The sequence below is a fragment of the Aulonocara stuartgranti genome (genome assembly GCF_965226115.1).
Source record: "Aulonocara stuartgranti genome assembly, chromosome: 1".
Lineage (NCBI taxonomy): Eukaryota > Metazoa > Chordata > Actinopteri > Cichliformes > Cichlidae > Aulonocara > Aulonocara stuartgranti.
The window spans coordinates 14,873,641-14,896,894 of NC_138939.1; the positions used below are offsets into that span (position 1 = coordinate 14,873,641).

Genomic DNA, 23,254 nt, shown 5'->3' on the forward strand with positions numbered 1-23,254 from the left:
CCCAGATTTGTCTGAAAATGTGTTATTTGGTTACTGGATATATTGGACAAAGAATTTTGAATATGGAGCTGCCAGGCAGGAGGAAAAGGGGATCCAGAGGGTTGCTGTGACAGAAGATGATGCTAGGGAGAGGGTTAGATGGAGGCAGATGATCTGCTGTGGCGAGGTTGCCTTGGATTCTAAAAGCACATTTTAAATAACTCTTTAAGACCGGTAATGCAAAGACCAAATTTATATGTAATGTTTCAGAGGTGAAGCAGATAATGGCAACTTCAGAGAAGATTTAGCAATAAAAGAACAAATGTTAAAAAAAAAGAATTCTTTCCAGACTGATTAAACTTCATAATCAAAGGAAAAACTGTACCAGTTATTCTGATTGCTATCTGGCTGTGCTCTTCATGAACATGCCCTCAGTTTTGCCCGTATGTGTGTAGAGATACAAGTTTCTGCTTCTCAACCGGTCATCTGCTGAGTTTATTTTTATTTGAAATGCTTCAAGGTTAGAGGTTTTAAGAAAAAAAAATAACAGGGACTACTTCACTGAATAGATGAAAGGATACATGTTCAGAGAAATAACCAAGCACGTACCAAAGACACAGGACAGCTGTCGAGGAAGATGGATGCAGGACGTATTCATTATTTTTGTGCATGTTTCACTGTTTCCATTAAATGCGTCAGTGCTTATAAACACATTAAAATCACATCCTGTATAGAGTTGACTGAAAATTTCAATAAGAATGAAAAAAAAAACCCCAAACGTCCACACGTAGGTGCATCCACCACTGGAGCGCATGTTTGTGACTGTGGCTCCAATCCATGCACCTTAAGTGTCCATGCGCCCTGAACACGAAAGAGTGTGAAGTCCCATTTCAACATTTGTGTGTCCATGTGTATGTGTGCCTGCCTGGCTGTGACATGTATAGGGGTGTAATGTAATCTGCTTTTGATTTAAAACCCTGTTTGTTTCCTATAGTGATAAAGTAGTGCCTTGGGCCATGTGTGTATGTATAAACAATATGTGTGCACACACTATAGTGATAAAGCAGTGCCTAGGCCAATGGAAATTACGCTCATCCATCTCCTACAGTGCACAGGCACGTGCACACACCACACACACACACACACGTTGGAAAAGACAGAACAAGAAGATGAGGCGCTGCTAAAATAACGACAGCCACTGAGGCCCAGTGGAGTAAATGCCTCCACAACACTGTGAAGTTAAAAATATTACCAGAAAAACTAATAAAACTCGATGAAAAAAACATTTAAAACGTCATACTCAGATCTTAAACTAAGGGAGAAAACTCCTGTAAATGTCAATGCGAGTGCTAATTAAGATGGAAAACAGCACATAAACAACTAATTATGCAAGTTCAAGGTTTAAGCATACTCATGTTGGTGAATAGTTTCTTTCTCATGTTTAACGTCACTACTTCTAATACCTAGTTCCAGGGCTAAACCGATTTAGTAGCTCATGTTACGGGGATGTTATTGCCCATAAAACAACAAATGCGAGCCTGACTGTGAGCGCATTGCGTATGTTTACTTAAATTCTGACTAATACTGTAGGATTTGCAGTTCTGAATCAGAGAAGTGCTGAAAACTGCAGCTTGTAGAACGGCCACTGGAGGGAGCATTAAAAAAAAGTGAAAGGTTCTCATTTTTAAAATCCACAAACATTTGGCTCTATGAATGGTTCCACCCTTGTTAACACAGGGGAGCTAAGAGTGTGGCCACTTTGCCAGGTGTCCAGGTGGCTGCAGCCAACTATGCATGCTAGAGCTCACCTCCACTAACTGGAGTCACTAAACATGTTTGTCATGTTGGTTCTTTTGGAGCATTTTAGCAACCGACCATCGAGGAAATCTGTTTAATGAGTGAAACGCGAGAACATTATTAGTCTGTGGGTAAAGTGTTAGCGGTTAACACATTCACCTGGGTGCTAGGTTGCTAGTTTGAGTCTAACCAGAGATGCAAATGCCCTTTAATTAGCATGTGTGCCTGTGCATTGCATCTGTAGCTAACTAACAATCTGGCACTTCAGAAACTTTTGGCTTAGAAAAATTATCTCAAAAGAGTAAATGGAAGATGTGGAATTCAAAACCAGTGGGTGACATCTATTACACTTCTTTCTCTTTAAACAATTTACTGAAGTAATAGGAACTGACATGTTAGTCTACAAATAACAAAATAAAGTCTGCATGTTCTTGGGAAGTACAGAAGCGTCCGAACATGTGATTAACTGTGAATTTGGTGGCTCGGTGGTGTAGTGGTTAACACAACTGCCTGACATGAAAAAGATCCCTGATCTGAGACTAGGAACCTAGCCTCAGTGGTCACAAGATAGTGTCCTCCTAGCCTTGGTCCCAAGTCAGTTCAGGAATGGCATCCAGTCTAAAAACATCTGAGCCATATCATGGAAAATAAGGAAGCAGATAAAAGTACATGCCTGTGTAAATGACTGAATTACTGAAATGAACTGCTGACACATTAATGCTAATTAAAGCAAATCTGCAAAGTAAATTACAGTCGGGTAATTTACTGAAAATGTATGTTAACTACCAAAAATCAATAATTAAATTAATTAATTAATAATTAAATGTAAAGGGATCATTAAACAATCAATATAAAGACAAACATATGGAACTGATAAATACATTTAAGACTGATCTGACAAATAAGACGGGAAGTCTTGTATGTAGTTTTTTTATTTCAGACTCTGCTGACAGCAGAGTTGTTTAACAAAATTTAAATAATACATGACTATTTCTATAATTAAAAAGCAAGAAGTGAGCGCAAAAACCTCATCAAGGCTTTAATTAAATCGACCTCTGAATATACTTTTGAACTCATTTCTGTTTACCTCCGTCTGTGATGAATATTATTATTGTTATCTTTTTGATTTATTAATTTTTGTCTGTCAGTTCTTAAACTTGCCAAATCAGTTAATCTAATATATCAGAATAGCCTGATCATAATAAAGACAATGTTTCTCTCCACTGCTGGTCTGGGTCACATGCACTCACCATCCTCACAAACTCGCCTCAAATCAGCACCACAACATTCATTCCTTCGTAAATGGACAACAGGCCTGTTTGTTTCCAGTGTTACAAAAACAAGCGTTTATCATTATTGTGTAACTAAAGAGCTAAGCAAAAGTTCATTATTCATTCCACTGTGCGTGATGTTGTGTGTATAGAAACGCCAGCCCAGTTATAATTCATATCGTTCAATAATTCATTTATTTATTCCCACTTATTTATTAAATTCCACAGAACAAATACAACAAACAGAACTAACCTCTCACTGATTGCTACCCTGGGAAGAGAAAGAGAGAGAGAGAGTCACATCGGGACAACACACACACACACACACACACACACACACACACACACTGAACTTGAAGTAGTTCATTAGTGAAACTCCATGGCTGATATTTTTGTCTCAGGAACAAACCACGAGCCTCAGGGGCAGGAAAAAAAAAAAAGAGTTGGGGGAGACAGAGAATATTACAAAAAGAAAGATGAGGAAAGAGAAGGGGAAAGTGAGAACTGATGATGAGAGAGAGCAGAGAGAAAATAGACATAGACCAAGACAAACAGAAAGGGAACAAAAACAAGGGTTGAGGAAGGAGTGGGAAATGAGAAAAACATGATAATCAAGCAGAGAAAAGGAGGAAGATTACAGATATAGGCCATGAAAGAGCAGCAGTGTTACTCAGTTTGCTGGAAATGGAACTGGAGCGATGTCCTGAACATCTTCAGCCAGTAATTTATTGGGCTGTAACACTTCGCTTGGAAAATTTGTACTTTTCATCAATGCCTTGCCTGTAAAAGCAGTCTGTTTAAAATTAGTAAATAAGCCACACACTGAAGATAAAATTTCCATATAAAATCACAGAAATTATAGACAAATGTCTTATCATAGTTTTTGAGCTCAGGATCCATTTATTCGAATGGTTCAGTGACTGCAGAAAATACTGAATTTAAACTCCCACTGCAGGATACTCACCCATCCTTCTCACCCACTTGACCCAAGCAACGTAAATTAGGTATGGTTTATATTTGCTTTTGAAAGATAAAATTCCCTACAAATGAACCACACTCTCAGCTCTTTCAAAAACCATCACCATCTCAATTTCCACAAGTCACGCATGACAACAAAAAAAACGTAAATAACATTAATCGTAAATGCAGTGATAAATACACTGATCGTCTTGTTAAAACGCATCCTGGTTCGGGGCGGGCGACATAGACTCAAAATTATTAGGCTACTAACAGAATATTTCAAGAAAACTTGCAATAATATTTCTAACAATAGAGAAAATCCAGACAACAGCATTTAAGTAAGTAAACGATGGGCATTTTCCAGCCATCTTTCCCAATGAGCTACTGTCACTGATGACACTGCTGCCATTTCCAGTTTCAGCACAGTTTTCTTGAACATTTTGCAAAGTATTGCTCTTTGCTGGATGTTGTTTATGTAGCTCCTGTTTAAATCGGACACAGTAGTCTCACAGCTCGCAGACATATCCGGGCATTTCTTGTTGCGCATAGGACGGAACGTAATTGCATGGCGTTGCTATAGCAATTATATCACACTGTGGCATTTTTATATCACGGAAAATGTATACTGGTATTATTACGTAAGATATGATATGACAAAGCCCTTATACTGGTGTGTGGCTCTTATGTTGAAATATACTACACAACTAAATCCTGCTGCAGATCAAAAGACCCTCTTATGGAAATTGCGCTTCCCGACCGTAGTGCTCCACCCCTGGAGGACATTACAACCAGCCATACAATAAATCCTACTGGATTTGAATGCTAAAGAAAGACATGAGGAGCCCCATTTGTTTACATTGTGTTGAAACTCCAAGATTCAAACCTGAGAGACCAGGAAACACTGGTACACAGTTCCATCCACGGAGGATCCACCACACAAACACAGTCCCAAGCACACCGGGATATGCTGCAAACCACCTGCTGATTTACATTAGTGGAGTGCTGTAGTAACACGTACCTTATCAAAACCAGTTTTGCAAACCACCTCTGTAAGCCTGTAATTTTGATCTAAAGAGCTGAAGAAAAAGGAAACTGTAGTGTCACATGGGTCAGGCAGATAAAAGGTGGTTGGACGTTTCTTAATCGGTTGTCAATTACAATCAAAAATGATTAACTACATCATTTAAGTCACCATCTACCCTCTGAAAATAAGATTCAAGATCGAACGGGTCATCTGGGATCTGCTGATCCTCTTCACTCTAATCTGATTTGTTTGGTTGCTCAAAGGCGCGAGAGAGTTCGATTAGAAAAGATGGATTCGATGGTCCGAAAATGATTATCTGCTCTCGTGGTCATCCAACTGATACATATCAATACTGGAAACTATCATCGCCAGCACCTCTGTTACTGGTTGAATGATAAATGAGCGGGCAGCAGAGTGAGACCTTTGCTTTTAGAGCTAGAAGTGATTTACCGAGACGATACTAAATAAAAGCAATATTTTAAAACAAAGTATAAAGATGTGCCACAAAAATCAAAATAAAGGATAATATGAGAGAAAAAAGGCCATTTTTATTTGTATCTATCAAAACCTTTGTGCTTCCAATACATTACTCATTAAAGCTGGATATCCAGGCCAGTGGCAGTAAATGTCGTCACACGTATCACCTTATTTGTCTCCAGAGTTAATAATCTACATACTGTATTGTGTTCTTCTACTTCCTACTTTTAGAAGCAGTACCTCTCTAACAGAAACGAGTCAGAGAACTCCAAGTTGTGCTGCCATCCGTGCTCCTACCACAACAACGAAGCAGCATGACATGGTTTTGCTGCTAAAGTCAGTCATTTAATCTTGACTGGATCAAATCAAGCAGATTTGTCCATAAGATTATGTTGCTTTGATACGCTAACCAGCATCTGCTATAAAGACCTGGGGGGGGGAAAGCTATCAAGCCAGCAAGTTTAAAAAAAAAAGTCCATGTTTTTTTGTTTGTTTGTCTTTTTTAATTTTATGAATCTTTATGAGTCATCTGAGGCAGCTTAAGGAAATCTGGGCATCGTTAGAGTGAAAGATGATGGAAATACAATAAAAGAAGAAGGAGGGAGAGCTAAGGGGAGAAACAATGAGGCGAGCAATGAAAGGCGAAAGGGGGAAAAAACAAAGAATGAACACACATATACAATCACTCACATACACTGAGGGTGTTGTGGGGTTGAAGTCAACAACAGCAGGTGATGTCTGGAGGCTAGTTTTTACCAGCAGCTTCAAACAGCACGGATGGAAATATGACACAGTCATTCCTGCAGGGAGGCTCTGCCTATAGCTTTTGCTCGCAGTGGTCAGATAAATAACCCTTCAGTCCCAGCACCACAGAATCACAGCTTCCATCCTCTTCCAGAAAATAAGGCTATACATCTCTATCTCTATTTGCTTCCTTTCTCAACATAATGAAATCGCCTGTCAGTTGTTGGAAGCTTTTTCCTCAGTAAAAAAAAACCCTCATGAGATTTTACAGTAGGTGGCAGGAGGTGTTTTAAGCTAAACATCCAGTTTTGCTGGTTACTTTTCGCGTTATAGTGTAGTGACACTAGAAATAGAAGACACTGCCTGCCAGCATCAGAGCAACCAGTGCATCTGTTGTGCAGTGTACTGGAAGAGCATTTTTTCTGCTCAGTGGAGCTGACACACACCAGCTGTACCTGGCACTGAGGTGGCTGCCGTGGCTAACCATGTCATCACCATGAATGGTGGGAAAGTGTGTGCGCCTGTGTGTGCCTGATGGCTTAGCGATCCACTGTGACGGCATTTAAAAACTGTGGGCAGTGACGACGACAGTATACACAAAGCATAACGGGACACAGGTGAGCGAGAAGGAAAGGAAAGGAAAAGTATCATGGAGCGAGACTGTCAGCCCCTGCTTTTTAGTGTGTGTCTGTTTGTGTGAGTTATTGACTCACAGATCTCCCTAAAGGAAGAGGATATTAATGGTGACCTCAACAGAGAAAAGTCAGAAAGCGTGAGGACAGCAGGGATATGTGTGGAGAAACGACAACAAACAGGCAGTGCATGACGGCAGATGAAAGGTTAACACACACACATAGGTAATACTTTTAAAACCCTACTCACAAGTGACATAAATCATCATTTCTGCTGTCAGATATCAAAACACATGCATTCAAACAAAGAAGGCTTTCATTTCTCAGACCCCTGTTGGATTACAGGCTATGTGGATGTGGCAGAGCAATGCTGCACACAATTACAGATCGGGGTTCTTGTTATCCCTAACCGCGGCAGCGCACGCGACAGTTGTCCACGTTTCATCAAGTTTTCATCTAACAGGCAAAAAGACAGGACAAACTGGGGGGGGGGGCTTCATTTTAACAAGAGCTTATACAGTACAGGGCCATCAAGCAAATATGAAGCCCATCGCAACCCAAACCATCTCAGAATAACAGGTTTAATGGCATTTTCAGCTCCTGTAGCATGTAAAATATTAAATATTAGGTGTGTCTTTAAGAAAAAAAAGGATTAATTCGTTTTTAAAGTACCGTGCCTTTCGCCCTATGACAGCTGGGATAGGCTCCAGCGCCCCCCGCGACCCTGAAAAGGATAAGCGGAAGCGAATGGATGGATGGATGGATAGTTTTTAAAGTGAAAGAAAGCTAAATTTCACCATTATGGTTAAAAAAAGAAAAAAAGAAGTATCTCCAGCTCAACATCCGAACCTCCATCTGATTCCACCTTCCCCCAACCTTTCCCCTCCATTACCCCTTCCATAATCAACTCATCTTACGTTTCTCTCATCTTTCCCCATGCATCCCCTTCTTCATCTTCTTCGTCTTGTTCCCACCCCCCCCCCAACTCTGCTCTTCACCAGCTCATTGCCCATTCCTTCAGAGAGGTGTCGGCCTTTCCAGCAGTACAACCATAGGATGATGAAAGCATGAGGGAGTAAAAGGATGGTAGGGTAGAGAGAGGGGGGAGGCAGCAAAAAGGGTGTGGTGAGCAGAGATTGTGATGTGAAATGAAAGATCAAAACCCTCTAATCTCTGAAATGTCAGCTAACTGGGGAGAAAACACCCACCCGCAGACACACAGAGAGAGACAGAGGGAGCGAGCGCTAGTCTTACATTCCCACTTCAAGTTTAGCTTAAGGGTTTAATGCTTTCCAGGGTTGCAGACGTTCCACTGGTTAATCAGAAATTAAGCACGCAACGGTGACTCTGTTTGTCTGCAAATTTTAGACAATAATCTGATTTGGTGTGACTCACGACTAAGTCTAAGCAGGAGCTTGCGAACAGCTCGCGAACCTCTCTTTTCCAGCTGAAAGTAGGACACGAGAATTTCAGGTCAACGAGGTGGCATATTCCTGGAAAGATCTCTTATTCGTTATTTGTAGGTAATTTTTTTTAAACCTCCAACTTCATCTGTTCACCTACTACACTAATCCTCATTTTCTTCTCTCTCCTTGTCCTCTTCCTCTCTATTTTGTTCTTCGCTCAGTGTCAGAATCAGTCTGTGTTTCCTCACCTGTGAAACTAGGAGATGTCCTTGACTTACAAGGACAGTAGTGCACTCTGTGTGTGCATATGTGTGTGTGTATTCTGTACAAGGGAGCTGAAAAAAGTACATAACACACCTCTCTCCATCTGTCGTGACACTTACACTAGAAGAACAGTCGATATCAGAGCGACTGTCATTATGAGACATCATTGCCATGCGGTAAAATTGGATTACATGTAGCCTGAAGCTAATGACATTCGCAAGACTGATGAATGCAACTGAAAACTAGCAACAACCGATTCAATACAACTGATGAGCACACACACTTTGCCTGTAGGGCTGACCATTCATCAGCTATAGCATTCAGTTCACCAACACGCCGCTGTGAATACATTGTGCTCAGTTCGCCCGAAATTAGGAACAATTTAATTTCCTTTGATTAGAGTAAAGGTAGATATGAACCACAGGGAAGCATCATGTGATGTAAGATACCAAAATTGACCTTTATGGTAAGGGAGACAAAAAAAAGTCGGGCTCAGCTCAAACAAACCCAGTGCGACAAGGGTCACAGACAAAGAAGCTAAACTAGGCTGTTGTAGGATACATAAACAGTATTTGGTACACGTTAAGGTCAAGGTCAAGATCAAGGCCAAATTTATTTATATAGCACATTTCCAGGCAGACAATGCTGCACAAAGTGTTTAACAATATAAAAATGCCATTAAAAAGAAACAATATAAACAATATAAAACAATAATAACGATATAAAACAATGATAGGACAATAAAAGAATTAAAACAGGGTTGTCAGGTCATTGTGTGATGTCAGGATGTCATCGACATAAGCATCTTCTTCCAGCACACGTTTCTCCTCTGTGAAGTGACTGAATGAAGGTAGGTTTGCAGTTTCTCTCATGGCGACTTGGGCTATGCAACCAGCAGGTTTGTCTCCAATGTTGACTCTTGTTATGGCATAGTCTTCTATGTCTGCATCTTCTGTGTCACGCCACAAGAATCTGTGCAAGTGGACTTCTCGATCTTCCAGCCAGACGGAGTTGTACATCTTGCGGATGTCACCAAGGGCGGCGTAGACACCAGCTCGGAACCTCAGCAGGACAGCTCTTATCGGGTTCAGGACATCAGGACCTTTGATGAGGATGTCATTCAGGCTGAGGCCTCTGTACTTCTGGCTGCTGTTCCACACCAACCTCACTGGGGTAGAGACAGAGTGTGGATTTGGCGCGATGAGGTGGCTTATGTACCATATTGGCCCAGTCCAACTTTGCAGGACTTCTTTGGACAGCTTCACTGCAGCTCTGCGGTTTACCATCTCATGAACTTGTGCAGCATAGGCCTTCTTCCATTCAGGTTCTTTAGATAGCTTCATCTCGGTTCTGATGAATGTTGCTTCTACTGCTCTCCTGTTATTTGGCAAGGTTGCTGGATCTTCTACCCATGGGTACTTGGCATGCCAATGCGGTTCACTGTTGTGGTCATCTCCAGTTGAGTAAGTCAGGCCGTTCCTCACGATCTCCATCTCCCTCTCTTCTGCAAGCATCATTTCTTTACCCCCTGGCTGGAAGCTCCCACAACGACACCCTCCACATCTCGGCTGGCAAGCGGCTCCGATGCTTTCCCACCTCCACCACTTCAGAAAGTCTCTGCTGCTGGTAGCTGTGGTGGATAGAGTCTCAGGGTGATCAGGGTGCTGACAGGAAGCTAGGTCTTTAGTGAACTCTTGGTACTTGAGTGCAGCAGCTCTCATTGATCTTGCGAAGTGAGTTTTGGAGGTGTGGGCCATCAAAGTGACTTCCTCAAAGAGGTCTGGATGTGCGCCCCCAATTGTCTTGCCAAGTGGACCGTCCCAAAGAACCAGGTCACCGATGGAACGGATCTTTTGGGGCACCAGCTGGCCTTCTTTATGGCTGATTAGAAGCTGGATCTCTCTGGGTCTGATGAGGTCTTGGAGAGGGATGTCAGGGAAGATCTTCTGTAGCTTTTGAGGTGGAACATGTCTTGTCACTTCAGCAATCTTGTCAAGACCATAGCAAACTAACTGGTGAGGCTTTAAAGTTCCTCTTGAGGTGTTGACACGGATCTTGAGAAGGTAGCGCTTGGTTGCCACAGACACCTTCATACCTCCGATACCCTGGATGACAAGCATGACATCTTCACTGCGAAGGTTGAGCTTACTTGCAGCTTTATGGGTTATGTAGTTTGTGTCAGATGCTAGATCAATTAGTGTCCCAATTCTCTGCCCATCATTGGCGATGACGTCAAGGAGCATCAGGATCACAGGGTACTCTTTTAGACCAGTCTCCTCCAGTAGACCTCTCTCTGCTGCCATGGAGTTGAAGGCTCGTGATGAGACGTTGCAGAAAGCTTTTCAACACTCCTGCGCTAGCTCTGGCGATAGTTTAGAGATGAACTCTTCTTGAACCTCTGTATACCTCCTCCCCTCAGCTCTCGCCGGACCAGACTTGGGCCTTTGGGATAAGGGTCGTGGCAAGGGACAAAGAAGGTAATGATGCTGGTCTTTGCACTCTGGTTTTCCACACAGGTAAGTAGTCTTTCTGCAGGGTTCATCGTGGATCTCGAGGCATCTCTTGCAGGCTCCAAGTTGCTGCACTGCATCCTCTTTCTCCTGTAACTTTGTGTTGGTTCTAAACCGTCTGCAGATGTAGAGCTTTCTCTTGTGCTTTGGGTCCCTACAGATGATGCAGCCTGCTGGATCAGTACTGGATTTAACTGACTTGGTACGGGCATACTTTACTGGGAACTTTATTCTCTCCTTGGCAGGGTCGATGTCTCTCAGCTGGTCTAACTGCTCGTAGATGGACTCTTGAGATTGGAGGTATGCGAGCAGCTTGTCAAACCGGTTCTGATGAGTCACAGCATTCTTTGGATCAGCAGCGTGGGTAAGCCAGTCTTTCTTTAGGGACTCAGGCAGCTTGCTTTCAATAGACTTTATTACTAAGAGGTTCTTTATGGCATTTGCTTCATCCAGCTCACTCAAATCATAGAGGGCCTTTTCAACTGCGTGGATAAGCTCTATAATTCTTCTAGGCTGGTTGCTACGGACAGGAGGGATAGCTTGAAGCTCCTCAATGATTTCAATGGCGATGGTGGCTTGATTTCCATAGCGGTTCTCGAGGACTCTGAAGATCTCATCGGCCGAGGTGTATGTGGACAGGCGCAGATCTTTGGCCACTTTATCATCGAGGCTATCAAGAAGTTGAAATTTCTTTACTTCCACGGACCCGGTTGGTTCACCTTGCTTTTGCAGAGCCTCCCATTCCTTCCGCCATCTGTAGAACTCACGCTGGCTGCCGGTGAACTTTGGTAAAGCTGTGGCTTTCAGTTTTATGGCTGCGACCGAGGCTGCGTTGCGGACTGTGACAACTGCTTTGTCGGCATCTCTTTTAATCCTCTCTGCTTTGATCAGGACTGCCTTCCCTGACACCAGCTTTGGAAGGCAGGTTTCGAGCTCCATCAGTCGACGATCACAATCTCGCCTCTCAGCAGGTGGAGCCCAGCGGTTCCATGTCTGGTGTGCCTGCTTAGCTTTCTTCACCAGTTCTTCTAGATGGTGGAGCATAAAATCATATGCCTCCAGCGGTGTATCAGGCTGAGTGGATGTGACGTTCTCACACGCCATTTCTGCTGATTTTAGAGCAAGGGTCAGTTCTTTTTCACCATATGATGTCCACAGTGTCTCTCTGATCAGGTGCTTCACCTCCTTCAACTTCTGCTCACATTCTTTCTCCGTTTTTTCGACGTCTGCTCTCTGTTGGCCCATCAGCTCCGGTGTGGCCTCTGGGTCACACTGCGTGATGTAGGCGGCTTCAAGCTCCTCGTTCACGTCAATCACTTTGGAGCCCTCTGCTGTGAGTCTCTTGAAGGAATCCTGCAGCTCCTCTACAGACATATCCATGTGGGTCCTTATTATATGGTTGGTGAGTCTGGAAAACAGTCTCTTTGCAGTGGTTCGCTCTATTTTCAGCTCTTCGAGTGACTTGGACTCAGCCATGCTGTTTTCTCGGTTGTTGATTGGACTGGCAAACGGCATGCGATTTCCTCCAGGCCCCCAGGTGGAGTCTTCTCCGTCTTTGTGGTGAGCTTTTGTGGAGTCTTCACTGGTCAAGGCCGGTTTCTCTACTGGCCAGGCCGGTTTTTTACTGTCAAGTGTTTTCTGACTGTGAGGTGCCCACACTTGAAAAAGACCAGACTTTGAATTTCACTCAACTTTATTTTGACCAGGTAGATAGGTAGGTAGCAGCAGGTAAAAACCGATAGCCCGTCTTGTTCAAAGTCTTCCTCACAGTGGAAAAGTGGATCGTACTTTGTTTGCTGTCCTCTCAGTATGTTGCTCACGGGTCAAATGACTGCTGCATGCATTTTAAGGTCTACTAGGCACGCCCACCCTTGATTGCTCTAATGTGGCTCACCTGGCAGGGCGCCGCACACCAGGCCGCGCTTAGTTGTTGATTGCACCCAAGGTCTAAACAGCGGCCATGCGCAAGCAGCAGCACCGAACAGGTAGTGGGCAGGAGGAGGAAGAGAGGAATAACAGCCACACCTACTAGGTCAGCACGACAATAACTAAAACTATTAAATAAGTTAAATGGAATGGTTCTTATACAGCGCTTTTCTGCTCTACTTGAGCGCTGAAAGCACTTTATACATCAACATCCACCCATTTACACGCCCATTGATACAAGGCTGGAGTTGCCAGAGATCAAGCCACCAACCTTCCGTTTAGTCGACGCCCTGCTCTGCGTTCTGAGCCACATCTAACCCTCAAGGTCAGATGGTTCTGCACTAAAAACTCTTAATGGCTATAATGGCTATATTAGCTCCATGCACATGCACACTTAGACTTTAATTTAGTGCATGTTTGTGTGGTAGCACTACTGTGGCAGTGTCTTTGCAGGCATTGTTCTACTGAAAGAGCTGCAGGGTGGGGTCCTACCACAAGAATAGCACGAGCACAGGATTTGTTTCTGAGACTGCTGGTTAGAAGCAGTAACTTGAAGCAATTCTGAGGTTTACAACTTAGTTCATTTCTGAATTTGTTTAGTAAACAAATTCCCAAACCCACGTCTGACTAAAACCAATCAAGTGAATCAAGTGGAACCAAAAACTACTGACAGAATATATTTGGGTTTTATAAGACTTCAAAAAGATGTGCAGTATACCCTTGATTATCGCAGGGGCTACGTTTCTGGACCCCCCATGATAGGTGAAAATCCGCATAGTGTTTGATTATTTTTATATATATCTCGACCAGGTGGTGCAGGGCGTTTTGCATATAAAGTGCGTGAATAGAGCCTTGAGCCATAGGCTGGATCAACGATTCGGTGTTTGGTGGTAACAATTCAATTTGTACACCTTCAAACGACACATCAATTGTAGTTTGATTTAATATCTGTTTAATATAATTAATTTATATCGTTTTTAATTTTTTAGGCTAGAAAATGCTCATTTTACCACAAAAATAATTGAAAAACACGTATTAGTTAGAAAAAAAAATGTAATATCTTTGGGCTGCAGAAACCTGCCATATAATGAAATTCCTCCAATATAAATTTAGAGCTAAATCTGTGATGTGGTGAGTTTGCGAAAGTTGAATGGCAATATGACGTGAGAATAATGACACGCAGATTTAAAGCAAAGATTGAAAATGTGTTTGGTGACTTAAACTGTGTTTCTTTTTTTATACTAAATTAAAATGCTTATTTTTAATTTTGCATAATAGCAAACACCCAGCTGGTATTATTTTGACTCATCTGGTATTGTTACAGCATAGCAGTTGTCTCACTGCCGCTGTATATTGTACTGTACATACACAAATACATTCTTATTTAAATAAAATATATCCATAAAAACACAATACTATGAGCGACGGAGAGCTGCATTACAATATTTGTTCGTATTGATGGACTCTCTCATATATACTCTCATTGCAGACTCCAGGGGTTTGCAGTAGGAGTCAATTAAAGACACTCCCCATTGTAATTACACAATGTTAGATATACTAGGCCACAGGGACACAAGTGTTTGTGTGTTTGTCCTTCCTCCCCTTGTCATCTTCCCCTCCCACTCCTTTACACTCTTTTCATCTCCACCTGGGGGTGTTTTCAGGGAGGGGTTCATTAAATTCGAAATCCCCCTTTGGTCTCTCTAAGAGGTGAAATACACAAATCACTTAACTGCGATGATATGTGAGGTTGAATGTAAATTAAAGAAAGACAATTGCTTGATAGATATTTTGTATGCCAACTTAGCAAGTAAGTCCATTTTAGAAAATCATTTTATCATAATCTGCAAAAAAAAAAGAAATGAAAAACTGAAATGAAAAGAAGATAATACAAAAAAATTAAAAATACTGTCTCCGATTTGTCTACTTGCCATCATTCCTCTGTGGTTTTGTCTCTTTTTGTATCTGGCTGGCTTCGGGTGAACAAAACTGCTGACACATAGGAAACCTGCTCTGCCAGATTCAATCAATAGAAAGACACCATCTCGCTCTCTCTCACTCTCTCTCTCTATAACACACACACACACACACACACACACACACACACACACACACACACACACACACACACACACACACACACACACACACAGGAACACTTGCCGACATATACAGAAGAAAAAGCCTGGGCAAACAACAAACACAGATACCTTCACACAGCTGAGGCGTCTGATACAATAAAGTAATTAGCAACCTATCGGGCTCTGTCCATAAAAATGACTAATTTATTTCTATATTTCTCATGGTGGCACCAAGAACACTCAAAGTGATACTGAAACTAAGTTCATGTTTAGGGCACGGCTTGGAGAAGTCCGGCCAGAAGTATTGCTTCAAAGCAAATTACGAATTGAGATGTATTGGAAAGACAACAGCACACAGAGTCACAACTGGTGGTCAGTGGTGCACGTTTAATGCCCTGGTGCTTGTGCATTAGGATAATATGCAAAAACCTCTACAAGACTGTTAATGTAAGACCTGGTGAGAATGCCTCAGTAACAGCAGTCTGATAGTTATTATAGAGGAACGTCAAGTATGTATTCATAAAGTACACATTACATATGTGTGCTTAAAGGCGCAAAACCAACAGCAGCAGTCTACAGAGAAGCAGAGAAAAGTGATATGATCTTACAAGTATTTCTTAACCGAAGTGAGCGAATGCTTAGATGTCATACAGTTCTGGATGTCTGACTCCTACAGTGAGGTGACCACAAAGCTCTGTTCAATGTGGGAGGCATTTTGCTGGTGACCCATTATTCTTGTCCCCTTAGAGTGAGGGGTCAAAACTCAATAAATCAATACAAAGTTGTAGCGACTGATCCCCATTATGCTGAGATGAAACATTTGTATCCTTTTGTATTCTTACTGAGCCTTTCAAGCACTTTTTGCATTAATCTTATGATTAACGAATAACTCATTCTCCTCTTCAAAACATCATCTGTGTCACATCTGTATGGGATGAGTGAAAACTGGATGGTTTGATGAATATGAAAATCATGTGCTATGGCCTCTGCAGGCACTAGATCTTAACCCAACTGAACACCTGTTGGAAAACTTGGACTGCTTTTCTTATTTAGAATAAAAATATTTGGTCTGTTACAATGGTCACTGTTTTAGGTGAAGTTATAGAGTCATAAACTATATTTTCATGACAGAGACATAAGAGAGCACATACCTCTACTCAATCAGTCAGGCTTGCTGGCTCTGAAAATGTGCAAAATCTTTGGGAATGAGGTGTTTGCAACTTTGAGAAAACATGACCAAAATTTCTGCAACCACAAGCTTGGAGTCCTGTTGCCTTTGAGGTTGTTTCAAAGACAGGGACCCAAACACACGGAGTCAGTATGCGATCCGTTTTCTATCACTTTCCCATGAAATGGCGTCAACTTGGCCATTACGTGCAATCTGTTTGTGATAATACGACATTTAACTGTGATAAACTGGAGAAAATCACAAATCTGTTGCTCTCTACATACACTGAAATTCACATTGCTACTTTCATCTGAAATCTAGCCAATACCTCATAGTTTGGTAACAGAAATTCAAAAATTCCTCCTCAATAACTACTGACATAGCTGCCGCAGGACAGTGGTTTAACCACAAAATCACATAGGCACTTGGCAACCTTGTTTTTAAACAGGAATATAATCAGAATAAAACCAGTTGAGCGGGGTCCCCTACTGCAAAAAGACACACTGTAGACCAGGGGTCTCCAACTCCAGTCCTTGAGAGCTGTTCTGCAGCTTTTAGATGCATTCCTACTCCAACACAGCTGAATCAAATGGTTGAAATACCTCTTCAGGATGCCATCAAGCTTAGCAAAGGCCTGGTAAGTTGCTGTAGACCGGTTGGTTGCAATGTGCTACCATCAATTTTTCCTAGCGGTAGTGAGGTTGTCATCCTATTTTAGTCTGTTTATTCTTAAAACTGGATCAATTTACTATTGGCTTTTGTAAACTCTACATAGAAAAGTGTTACCATTTAGAATGAAAAGTGTGCATGTAACAAGCTTAAGCATTAGCCTACAACTTTTCGGTCAATAATCTGTGCTCTTCCCATTGAATTCTTGATTGCTGAGATTTATTTATTTATATAACACCCAATTTTGGGGGGGGGGGGGAAAGAAAATGTTAATATAAATATGAGTTCCAATAATTACAATCATTACTCAAGTCTGACTAAGTAAGGCAGTTGGATGTAAATGCATATTTAGTCTGCAGACATGATACCACCACAAACTTTCTTATCAGCACCAAGTTGAATAACTCTAAGTGCAAATATATAACCCCATTTCCAAAATGCTGGGACTTTTAATTATTTACAATTAAAAACCAGGTTTCAGTTCAAAACTGAATTTACATTTACCACAGTACCTGGCCTATCCGGTTGTTCAGTCTGACGTCACTAGCCGTGTCTGGGTCTAAACTCCGCTGCAGGTCCATATATCAAACGATCACTATGGCATTACTGAGAGTTGAAAAACTATCTAAAGTCTTTCATCTTTAATAAAATGATCAGCGTTCTGCTCTACCAGGTGTAACAATTGAGTTTAACATCCAGGCATCCATGAAAACGGAATTTATGACATTTAACAGAGTTAGAAGTTAGCAGGGAGTTAGCTCGCTAGCTTCTATCTAAATACAATATGACTGCGGGGTTTTGGAAACAAATTAAAACGTACAGCTCTGCTATCACTTCCAGCATAAATGAAGAAAGAAAACTAAAAAGCAGTGATGTTTGTAGGGTTACTGAAGTTGGGCTAGCTGGTATATAATGATGTGCTACGTGATCCCTAGCAACACAGCTATGTTAGCATAATATAAACAAGCTAACTTTTTTTCCACTCGATAAAAGTTACCGTGAGTGTTCTCGGTGGTCAGGAACAAATGTAATCGCACGGCAGGATGCTGTAAAAGGACCAAACTTCAGCCAGGAGAACAACTGAGATAATCCATCCACAATACGAGGTTAGTCATTCATATACTGCTGCATGGGCTGGGCTGTAGTTACATCCTAAGGTAAAAACTGAGCTTAAATAAATGATTAGTGGTAATAAAAGCCGAGGGAGGTCAACAGTGATCACTGACTGTTTTAGGAGCTTTTTGAGATCAAATAGAAGAAAATACATAACATTAAACATGTTAACAACACAAAAGCCATATTAAACGCAGACTACTTTAGACCCAGAAGTAGGATTCGTCGCGTCATCACTGAACAACCGGATAGTGTGGAAGTGGGCTACACAAATGACTATCTTTGTCTTGTGCAAGAAAGTTCACAAAGTTTTAATGTTATCATTAAAAAAAAACTACTGCAACTTAGTGTTTAGGAAGAAATTATAGCCTACAATATAAGTTGTTTTTGTTTTGTTTTTTTATAACAGCATGTCTAATTTGTGCTCCTTTGTCTATGCACGGGAAGCAGAGATGACACAATGGAGAGAATAAAACGTGTGCCTGTTTATCTGCATCCACACACACAAAGTCTTATTTGTGTTCCTGACGAGTTGCTGATGTTTAACAAGAGGAAGCACAGCATGAATGCCCATTAAAGGGAAAATAACAGAAACCAGAAACAAAATGATACCGAGCTCTCATCCACTATGGGACAACAAATAAGTGCACATAAAAAACACAAACACGCGATTATTTCCTGTCCCTGACTCTAAAAATAATCCTCTTCATAATAAGTTACAGCAAATAGGCTTTTTGGGTTTCTGAGAAAATTCATGCTCATTTCCACTTAAAAAGATTGCAGGAACACAAATGTTACCCATACAAACACACACACAGAAGAGTGAGAAGTTGATAGTCAGGGAAGGTGTGACTCACTGTCCCTGAACAGCACTCGCTGTTTCATGCTTGGCTGTGGTTTAAGAGGAGACTGAGAAAGAAAGAGATGAGAGACAGATGAGAGGGAGACTGAGGGAACGAAGCCTGCAGAAACTCATTTATATTCAGGATGGAAATAAAAGGACTGATGGTTAAGCATTCTTCCGCTGGATACTTTACAGGCTGCAGTTGCCCTCCCCCAGCCTCCACAAGACAAGGAAGTTTTACCTAACCCACTAATGACCTGCAGACAGGTGAACAGGAAGAGAGGATGGGTGGGTGGACGAGTGCGTACTTGAACCCTGTATTGTAGCTGTACCATTAGAAATTCTATATTTACAGCCGTATTTCATGAACCAAAGCACCGATTGCAAACCTGATCACCATTTCTGAGGCTAACACTTTGCTCTTAGCTTTTTCGTCCTGTAAAAGGATTTCTTAGACTCAGATATACAGGCCATTTAGCTAAGGGACAGAAAATGTGTGGCCTTTAAGCACAGTGATGTTAATATTATCACTCCTTATCATCCAAATTAACTGTAAAAGCTGAAAATAACTTTCATGTACACGGTGCCATTAAATCCCTGCAAACAGCAGGGGACATGGGAAATTGACAATTAACCAAAGCGAAAATATACCGTTTACCCCATGACATCACTGATTAAAGGTTTCACCTGCATATTGCAGTATATGGAAACCTGGGACTGTTCAAAGAATTTAGTCATAGCTTTGCTACTACCCCATATGGAAAAGAAATAGTAAAAAAAAAAAAGTGGCCACTTTCTCATTACTTTCATATATTGTTTTAGTAAGTATCCAAAACATACAAGTTTCATTATATAATTTTTCAAGGGATCTTATATCTGTTTTCACTCTTGTATGCTTTTCATACAAGTTTCACACAAGACAGATACAAACTTTATAAGATTTATATATATCTTTTCCATATGGGACTTTTTGCAAGAAAATGGTCAAACTGTTAGTCGATACATGCTAACAACAGTGTAAACAACAATTTTCTCCATGTATTTTTCTTTTAATATGATGCCCTTATACTATTTTTTTGCACTTATTAAGGCGACAGCGCCGGGATCTTAAATAGAGGAAAATCCAAATTATACATTTCTCAGTGTTTTTAATTATGTGACAAATAATCCACACAGTGGGGAACAGCACAAAAAAGCTAATTCCAAATTACTGTGTATATGACTGAATGTATGCAAAAGTAACCTGCACAATGTGCTCTAAGTGTTAAGGCTTCTAAACAGGGCACAGCCTCACCCAGGAAACATCATGTAACCTACCAGAGAAATTTACCCAAATACACGGTTTGGGGAAATGGCTTAAAATACTCACAATTATTTAGCCAACACCCAAACATAAGCTCCAAATTATAACAAAAAAAAAAAAAGCTACTTTCAGTGGCAGACTGGCCATCTGGCATACCTACAGTCTGCTTCCCAAGGGGGCAGGAGAACTGTTATAACCAGATTAAACAATTTCCCAAAGCTGTTTGGTCTCATATTTGTCTGTCCAATCAGTTACAAACAAATGTGTGCCTGTGTGTGTGTGTGTGTGTGTGTGTGTGTGTGTGTGTGTGTGTGTGTGCATGTGTGTGTTAGCAGTCTTTATTATTATTTTTAAAAAGCGGTAAATAAGGAATCAGACTGTATGTCTTTAAAATATTTAGAGTTAATTTGAAACATTTTAAGAAAACTATATCCATGTAGGCAGAAAACGTTAGTATTATAGTATTCGTATTATAATATCAGTGATATTAATGTGTTGCAGATAGTGTGGTTTTGGCCCAGGTATTTGAAATGAGATCAGATAACGGTGTGAATAAAATAATGCAATTACCCTATAAAAGCACATTTTTTATGACACAGAGTATTTTAAAATTGAACAGGCAACATGGTTCACCGTTTAATAGTAGGCTGATCCTTCATTTAACACATAGTCTTTATATGTCCTGTGTGAGATAACTAATAAAAGCATCATGAGTACAGGAGTGATGATGATTAGCGATGATAAACCCACAGGTTAATGGAAGGCAAGTGACCAATCAGTGCAAGAAAAATGTCAACATGTACGCATATAATTATGCTGCCCTCTGTTTTCAACCTTAATGCAAAACAAATACATCACAAATCATTTAATTTTTCACAAGGGATTAAAAAGGTGTAACAGCCAAAGATTTAAGGATTTCCCTCCCTTCTTTCACAGACATTTTTGTGTAAATAGAAAATCTTTACTCTGATTAAACATGTGAAATATATTTTCATTTGAGAGAGGATTGTGTAACATGACAACAACATGCTAAACTACAATTCACTATTGAAATATCCCATTAAAAAACCCTTTTATTACAGAGCTGAGCAGACTGAGCAGGCTGAAATGCTTGGTGGAAGGTCAGGATGCGATCCATGACCTCATGTTGGAACACATGCACAGAACGTTTTACTTCAACAGGTCTTTGCCAGGTCACTGTGCTGGTGTGAAAGGCTAATCTGCGAGAGACAGCTTAGGAAACACACTTCCTGGAACATCCCTCTAGAGGAAAGTCTGGAGGAAATTAAACAAAATACACAAATACTCACACTTTGGCACGTTATCGCGCTCTATCCCCGTCTACATTCCTCTTAACCACCAAAGAACAGTAATTACTGTAGATGCCGGAGCGACAGAGGAGAGAGCAGTGCCAGTATGAGGGATGATAAAGGAGACGAGAGAGAGAGATAGCGGCTGCTGCAGCCAAAAGCTTCTCATTAAGCTAACCCTACCCCCAGCTCAAACATGTAGCATACATCCCCGTCTTCTACAGCACACTGCAGGTCAAATCAGTTTGCAGAATTTTAAATCTGGCATGCAGATTTATCAAAAACTCAAAACAATTTATAGTCGGTCCTTTCAGATTGTCCCTTTTTTCTGTGTCCTCCACTCTTCTTCTCCAAATCTCCTCAACCCTGTTTCTGATCTTGATTGTTGAAATCTTTTTCCTCACAAGCTCTCTTTTTTCTGCATCTTCTCCTGTTTCCTTCCCTTTCCCATGGCCCGCCAGTCATTTCAGCGCCTTGTTTTCTTTCCTTCCCCCCTTCTTCATCTTCTTCTCCTCACCTCTTCCCCACGAGAGCCCACACACATGCAGTCTTTTCACATTATACTGTCTGTGACTTCATCCATGATGATGGACTCCAAGTCATTACACAAAGCTGTACGTGTGTGTGAGATTTTGCAAAGCCTAAGCTAATTAGGTAGAACCCATGGCACTGGCAGCTACAATAGCAGATCAGGGAAATGCTGAAGAGATAAGGCCGAGCATACTAAGACATACACAAGAGGATTATTTTAATGATTTCACACGCCGGATACAGGCAAACATGCATCCATAAGAGCAAAAGGAAACATTATGGTACAGGCAAAAACATTAAAATGCAATATTCTCATTTATATACATCCCCTCTCCTTCCTGCATACATGCATCTGCATTCCTTAGTCGATCCATTTAGAAAAAATGTGAAGTTTTACTTCATTCTCCCATGCAAAAAGTTTGGTAAGTGACAACCTTTCCATTTGTTACAGTACCGTAGTTTGATGGCGTCTGCATCCCACTTAGCTGCTCAACAGATGGCCAATAAATATAAGGAAAAGCCGTGCGAGTAAATTACTCCTACACAGAAACAACAAGTTACACTCACACACCTACAGCGCACATCTGTCTACACGCAGATTTACTCCTACACACAGATATACACAAGTTACATTACAGCAAGCAAACAGACCAAAAATTATAACGACCAAAAAATAAGAATCAACACAAACACACACACACACACTGAGGATTACGCCGGCACACACACACACGCTCCTCATTCCTGCTGCTATAATTGAAGGTGAAGCAGTTTCAGCAGGGGTGTAAATTTATTGGCGCCACACATGACATCAGGTGGTGGTGACGTGTGTGTGTGCCTCCATGATAAATTGTAACTATATATGGGAAATAAACAATACAACATACTTTTCCATAGAGAGCTGCCCTGCTTCCACCTTGGTCAGAGAGGTAGGTAGAAGTGTGTGTGTGCGTGTGTGTGTGTTTCCCAGGAGTCTCAGTTACGGCCTCATGCACACAGAGCCATAAATACAGCTACTTCAAACCTTTTATCAAGCAGAGTAGGTGCGAGTAGGTACATGTTCCTATCCCTCTTCTGCTCGTTTCTGACGTTTTCTTTTCACATTCTTCTTACCCCCCCCCCAATATTCCATCTACAGCTTTTATTCTTGTTTTTTAACACTCTCTCAATAGATGAGCCAGTTTTTTCTTTAAGCTCACGTTAAATAAAAGACAGAACAGCCAGAATGGAGCTCCAACAGTAAGG

At 41.2% G+C, this 23,254-nt stretch overlaps 1 protein-coding gene and 1 long non-coding RNA gene across 2 annotated transcripts in view; one reads left to right on the plus strand and one right to left on the minus strand.

Moving 5' to 3' along the window:
- smyd3 (SET and MYND domain containing 3) overlaps nt 1–23,254 on the minus strand; it is a 116,135-nt gene that overhangs the window by 55,101 nt on the left and 37,780 nt on the right. The window lies entirely within an intron of this gene.
- LOC309717651 overlaps nt 17,907–23,254 on the plus strand; it is a 54,212-nt gene continuing 48,864 nt past the window's right edge. Inside the window, exon 1 of the long non-coding RNA XR_014279779.1 lies at nt 17,907–18,018. This is a non-coding gene — a long non-coding RNA (uncharacterized lncRNA). The remainder of the gene's footprint in view (nt 18,019–23,254) is intronic.